Source organism: Mixophyes fleayi, chromosome 4 (genome assembly GCF_038048845.1).
Source record: "Mixophyes fleayi isolate aMixFle1 chromosome 4, aMixFle1.hap1, whole genome shotgun sequence".
Classification (NCBI taxonomy): domain Eukaryota; kingdom Metazoa; phylum Chordata; class Amphibia; order Anura; family Limnodynastidae; genus Mixophyes; species Mixophyes fleayi.
This window is the reverse complement of record NC_134405.1, coordinates 22,425,838-22,432,401: the sequence shown is the minus strand read 5'-3', so window position 1 is coordinate 22,432,401 and position 6,564 is coordinate 22,425,838.

Genomic DNA, 6,564 nt, shown 5'->3' with positions numbered 1-6,564 from the left:
TTTGTTATAATAGCGCTGCATCGTTATATGCTAAAATGAAGAGCCACATTAATAAATGATATTAGCTGATCACAGCGGCTGTAGGGCCATATGTGGCCGACACTTCCGGGTTCTGAGATGTCATCAATGACGTCAGTACATCCTCAACGTACGTTACGCCGTCCACTTTTTCACCTCTTGACCTCTTCAAAAAGTGGACAGTGAAAAAATATGCTGGTTATGTAAAAATGATTTTATGCAAATAATTGTAATTATTGGACTGGAGTGCCTTTGTCTGTTCTTTTGAGTTGCAACTAATAATATAGCAGCATGTACATGAAACAAACATAACACAGCTTGCCACATGTTTTTGAGATATATGGTGCCCAGTCCGGAGGAACCAGTGGTGGCTCAGAGCCGGAACCGCAAAAGGGTGCAAAGTCACGTAGCATTGGGTGTGACATAGCTTGATAAGGATTTGCTCCTTTCCCTAAGGTACCAGTGGGCCCAGACAAGGTCAAACTTCAGTTGTTTGTCATGAAGGTATTTTTTATTAGGGGGGCAGGGTTTAACCAGTGATTAGCTATTAGGTATTTGGCATCGCAATGATGTGAGAAATCAATTTATTAGAGCGAGAGCTCTCTTCGGGTGTAGGGCGGGAGAGGAAGAAGGTCCATGTGTCCTTGGATAATGGACGTTCAGAGATGGAATTAAGAACAAAAAGAGCCAGGTTCCAGAAGGGGAATCTGCAAGGACAGGTCCACCAGATGTTGAAAAGCATACACAGCTCCACCAGCAGCTCGGAGTGGACGCAGGGAAGAGTTTGTCATGTGTACAATACTCTCTGTAGTTGTCACGGTTACATACAGGAGTACAGCTAGGAGCCAAGAATATGGTGAAAACACTCTGTTTATTTGCAGAAAAAGTATAAATAACAGGTAATCAAGAGTAGTCATAGATACCAGGTGCAAGCTGATGCAGGAAGTAATATGAATGTCCAGAAACCAACAGGTACACAGCTAATGCAGGGAAGCAGGAGGTATGAACAGATTCCATGCAGCATGTAACCAAAGGAGCAAGGCAGGAGGAAGAATCCACAAGGTGCAACAACAGGATATGACATCAATAACCAGCAATGTGTGCTGGGAGTGACAGGTATATATAAGGGGAATGAGACACACCCAGGTGCATGAGATAATTAGTGAACATAAAGGTTAACTCCTCAAGCACAAGAATAAAGCACAATAGCAGCACCTCTGGTGAATGGAGGTACTGCTGTTAACACATAGAATTAACAAAAATAGCAAAGTCTGATAGTCCAGGTTAGGAGCTGCCAGGCAAAGCAGTATGCTGCAGGCAGATCGTGACAGTAGTATAGTTTGTAGGCTGTATCTTTAATTTACATGGAAATAGAGCTTATGGCAACTCTATTCAGCTGTTGGGACCCACGGAGCTCAACTGTCATTGCTGTTTCAACATCTGTTCAGCTACCCACTGAGCTCAATTGTGATTGTTGTTACCATCTCTGTTTGGCTGCTGGACCCTCTGCATCCAACTGTCAGCATCCTCTGGGACCTCATTTTGTCAGTGTGGTAGAAACTGCCTACTCCATTAACCCCAGCCAGGGGGCGGTAGAGTACTTTTACCTCTTCCATTGCCATGCACAAATTTGATCAATTGTTCCTTTCCAATTTCTCATTACATACCCCAGCTAATACACATTTATTCACATCTCTCCATCATGCACCTACTCACTTTATAGTCTCTCCTGTTTACTGTCACCATACTTCTCTCCAAATTCCTCTTCTTTCTCCATCATCCTATACTTCCATCCCTGATTATGATTTTCCCTTTATTACTTCCCTCCTCACTAGTCTGTACACATTGTCGAAGTCGAATAATTGCATGAAGCAACTTTAATTAATTAATATCGGTTATTATAGAACCCTGTGCCATTGTGAGTCGTTCGCACCAGTTTACAAATGTTAAATACGCAATCATGTAGGTAAACACAGCAAATAGACTTACATTCACACGTACATTTGTAAATAATTTACTTTTAATGAAGTTCCAAATCACATCATTTGATTAGTAAGACTTAAAGTCTATATATTCAAAGATAAATTTACATTAAAGGTATTTATGGTTCAGGTCCTAAGAAATGTATGGTGTTTGGTCTTATATTAATCCTCACTTCACCAGCAGAAATCCTGTATCAGCGGCAAAGCGATCACTAGTTTTGATTATTATAAGATTGATACTCTATAATACTGCTGCAGCACATGTTAATAGGTTTGTTTAAACTGGATTTAGGCGGTTCCTGAAGCAAGACACGTACACAGCTGTTTGAGTGAATTGCCCCCACCTTTGGAAGAAGCATCGTTTGAACTGACCTATGAACTGAATTGTACTGGGCTATCTTACACCCTGAACCAATGAAGAAAGACCTTAGTTTATCTTTGTGTACATTGTGACATCATCATTGTTTTTTGTTAACTCAAACTGTATAAAAATCCACTGGTCAGTATCGCTCGGCCTCTTTGCTAACACAGACTTCAGGATTTATGGCTGATTAATGGATCCTGTGTGTTGTGTAATGTATTGGTTATACTTTCTTATACTTTCTTATATTTTGTTAAATTTAGCTGTATTTTGCTATTAAATCTTCCTATCCTGACAATCTTATCCACATATTTTCACTACCCTCTTTTCCCATCTCCTGAGCACTATGGAATGCCAGATCTGTTTGAAACAAACTTACATCAATCCATGATCTATTAATTTCTAATTATGTCAACCTACTCGTCATTACAGAAACTTGGCTGACCTCGTCTGACACTACATCTCTCTCCTATGAGGGACTCTGCTTCAGCCACAATCCCAGACCTGGAAACAGACAAGGCGGTGGAGCAGGCATTCTACTTTCTCCAAGCTGCACCTACCAAGTCATACCCTCTGAACCCTCCCTCTCATTCTCTTCCTTTGAAGTCTACACTATCCGTTTACGTTATCTGTTTCATCTTCATGTTGCTGTCCTTTACCACCCCCCAGGTTCAGTTTCCTAATACCTTGACAACTTTCTGGCCTATCTCACTTATTTCCTACCCTTTGACCTGCCTACTCTCAGACAAGGCGAATTCAACATTCCCATTGATAATCCCACTGTCTATTCTGCCACTAAACTGCTTTCACTTATTTTCTCCTTTGGTCTCCCCCATTGGACCTCATCTCCCACCCACTGCGATAGGCACTCCCTTGATCTTGTCTTCTCTCACTATTGCACAATCTCCAGCTTCTCCAATTTAGCCTTCCCACTCTCCGACCACAACCTCCTTTCCTTCAGCCTCACCTGACCTCATGCCCATCCCCTTGCACCCAAATCCACACATACACAATGAAACCTAATTAATTTAATCCACTTCTCATTTTCACTTAAACAACTATATTCTCCAATGACTGCATTGTCCTGTCCTAATCAGGCTGCCTATTTCTATAACAAAACACTAATTTCAGCCCTAGACAATGCACCTCCAGCTACCACATACAGTTTCCGATTATCCAAACCCCAACCATGGCACATCAAATAGACCGGCTACCTGCAAAAGTGCTCCCGCATGGCATAGCGCCACTGAAGGAAATCTTGTTCCTATCCCAATTTCCTCCACTATAAATTCATCCTTTCATCCTACAGCACTGCCCTTTCAATTGCAAACAAACATTCTTCAAATCTCTAATATTCACCCACTCTTCTAACCCACATCGCCTCTTTGCCACCTTTAACTCACTCTTCTACCGACCTGCCCCTCCTTCCTCCTTCCCTTCCTTCCTTTCCTCCCTCACAGCCCCTAATATTGCCATCAATTTCAAAAGGCAAAATCAACACTACTCGACAAGAAATTTCCACTCACTCCTCCCACTCTACCCACCTTTCTCTACACTCCCCAATTCACCTTTATTTCATTTTCTCCAGTAACTACAGACAAAGTCTCTGCACTCATCTTACCTTACAACCTGTCCTCTCGACCCTATTCCCTCCCAACTTCTCTGATCTCTCTCCTCCAATCTATGCCGACCTATAGCTTACCTCTTCACCCTATCTTTTTCCACTGTCACATTTTCATCCTCCTTTAAACAAGCGGTCATCGCACCAATTCTAAAGAAATCATCTCTCGATACAGTCTCTCTCTCTCCAACTACCGCCCTATTTGGAAGAGATCATATGCTTGGAAAGCAGGGATTTCAAACATAGAGGGTATCAGTTGAGCTAATGGACATTAGAAAATGACTGACCTAGAAAAATTTAAAGAAAAGGGGGCAGAAGTAGATTTATTTTTGTTGAATGTCTGAAATAGAGGCCCAGGTATTATTAGTGGTCAGGTCATGGCCAACTCCAATCCTGGCTTGAATACACTTTTAAAAATGAGGGGAGGAGTGTCCTGAAGCAAATTTGGGGTTGTTCCATAAAAGCACCAAGAGGGAAATAGGGGAGGATAGTTGAAATATGGAACTGCAAAAGTCCCAGATAGATAAGTAGAATTCAAGAGAGGAGAGGGAATTAGCCACGGGTGGACGGTCCGCACTGGGAAGGCCCCAAATTGAAACCAAGAAATGGAGTCCAATAAAGTGGTTTCCCAAGTCCGTCCAAACAATGGTATGTTAGGGGGCATAAGTGGCCATCAAATGACTCAGGTGAGATGCAAAATAATAAAACTTAATATCTGGAAATTTCGGTTCCTCTCAGATTCTTTGTGTCTTAAGGACTGCTAGGGACATTCTGAGAGTCTTACCGTTCCAGATGAATTTCAGAAAATAGGATTGCAACTTTCTAAATATCAAATTGTGAACCTTAAAGGAGAGAGTCTTTATCAAGTAAAGGCCTGAAACACTGGGATGAAACCCACTTCATCCATAGTGGACAATAGTCGGGAGGAACCTGTTCAATCGTGTGAATATTATCTTGGCGTACAACTTTATGTCAGTATTAAGGAGAGAGATAGGTCTGTAGTTAGCAAAGTCAAACACTTGGTCATGTTACGCAGTGCTGTAAATAGATCATTTTTAATCTATGTTTTAATATTTAATCACTGATTTTGTGCAAAATCAGAGCTGGATCCACCGCACTCCTTGGTTGTTAGAGTATGCCTAGATTTCCTTGGAGATGCACAGGTTTACTGAGCAAGATTATGGAGTAAGTAGTAAGTAGTAAGGACTAGGTGCCTAAGGTTCCTAATTTTATGTAATAGTGCAGAAACTCGGTTTCATTTTGCTGTGTAAGATTATTGTTATGAGATGGAGCATTTTTAGGGTATTTCTTTCTGTGTGGAGCATCAGATGGCAATTTCTACTTCATAAAACGAAATCAGCTTTGAACCTGGTAAGAGCTGGTGGTCTTCATGATCATTAATGAGACCACTATTAATGGGACCAATTTGGAGCATAGTGTGAATGTATACTAAGGAGCAGTTTGTTGTGGTTTGGATGCGGTTTTCAGGATTTTTCATACTGCTGTTTGGATGCCGGAAGCTGAAACCGCATTGGAAGTGTCAAGGTTTGCAAATGCCTAAATCACTGTTTGTTTATGCCAAACTACCCAACAAAACCAGCTTAGAAACATCGGGCCATACATTGTGAAGGAGACCTGTGCTATTCAGCATTGGGCTCAGCCCTCTTGGTGGGCCTGAACCAACAATCAGGCCCATTTACCTAGAACTGACCAGCCAGATGCTGAATAGCACTAGACCCCTCCTGGTAACCTTGACCAGTGTGTATTAGGAAAATACCGTAAAACTGTAGTGCATACACATGGGGTACAACACATGCTGTCACTTGTAGTGCCACAAGTGTGCATTGCAACTGTTCCCCTTGTTTTATGTAAGAAAGTAGTGCCCTGTTATCATAGAAAATATTATTATGTAATAATAATTAAAATATCCTGGTTTTCTGTGTAGGTCTTGATCTATTCTTGCTGTTCCTCAAATTGCTGAAGCATATAGAGGGTTGAATTTCAATCTCTTGCTTCAATTGAGGGCATGGAAGATTATATATGTGCTGTATTTGTTAAGGTGTTCTGCAAAATTCCAAAAATAGACTGAAAGTTTAAGTACTACAGATAGAATCCTCCTTGAATTTTTGAGAAAAAATTTTGCATACTCTCCAGAGTGCAATTAAAAATCCTCATCCTCAACAACAATTTGTCCTCAACAGCAACTCCCCTTTTTACATTTCAATCCTTCTCCCTTTCAAAGTACTTCTCCCTCACCACCACCTTCTGATGGAATTCCTTACCTTGACTTATCAGACTCACTACCAACCTGAAAAGCTATAAATGCTCTCTGAAAGTCCACTTATCATCTGATATCTACACATATACACATACACATAAATAGATAGTATGTGGAAAATAGAATATAGAAAATAAGAGCCTAAAAATCCATGGTCGTTTTAATCCAATTGTTACCATTTTGATTATTTATATCAGAAATAACTATAATCATCTTCAAGCATAATCATTTATTTTTCTCAGAAATACTGTAAAGTAGATTTCATCACTATTAAACATTATTCGGAGACACAAAAGTCCATTCA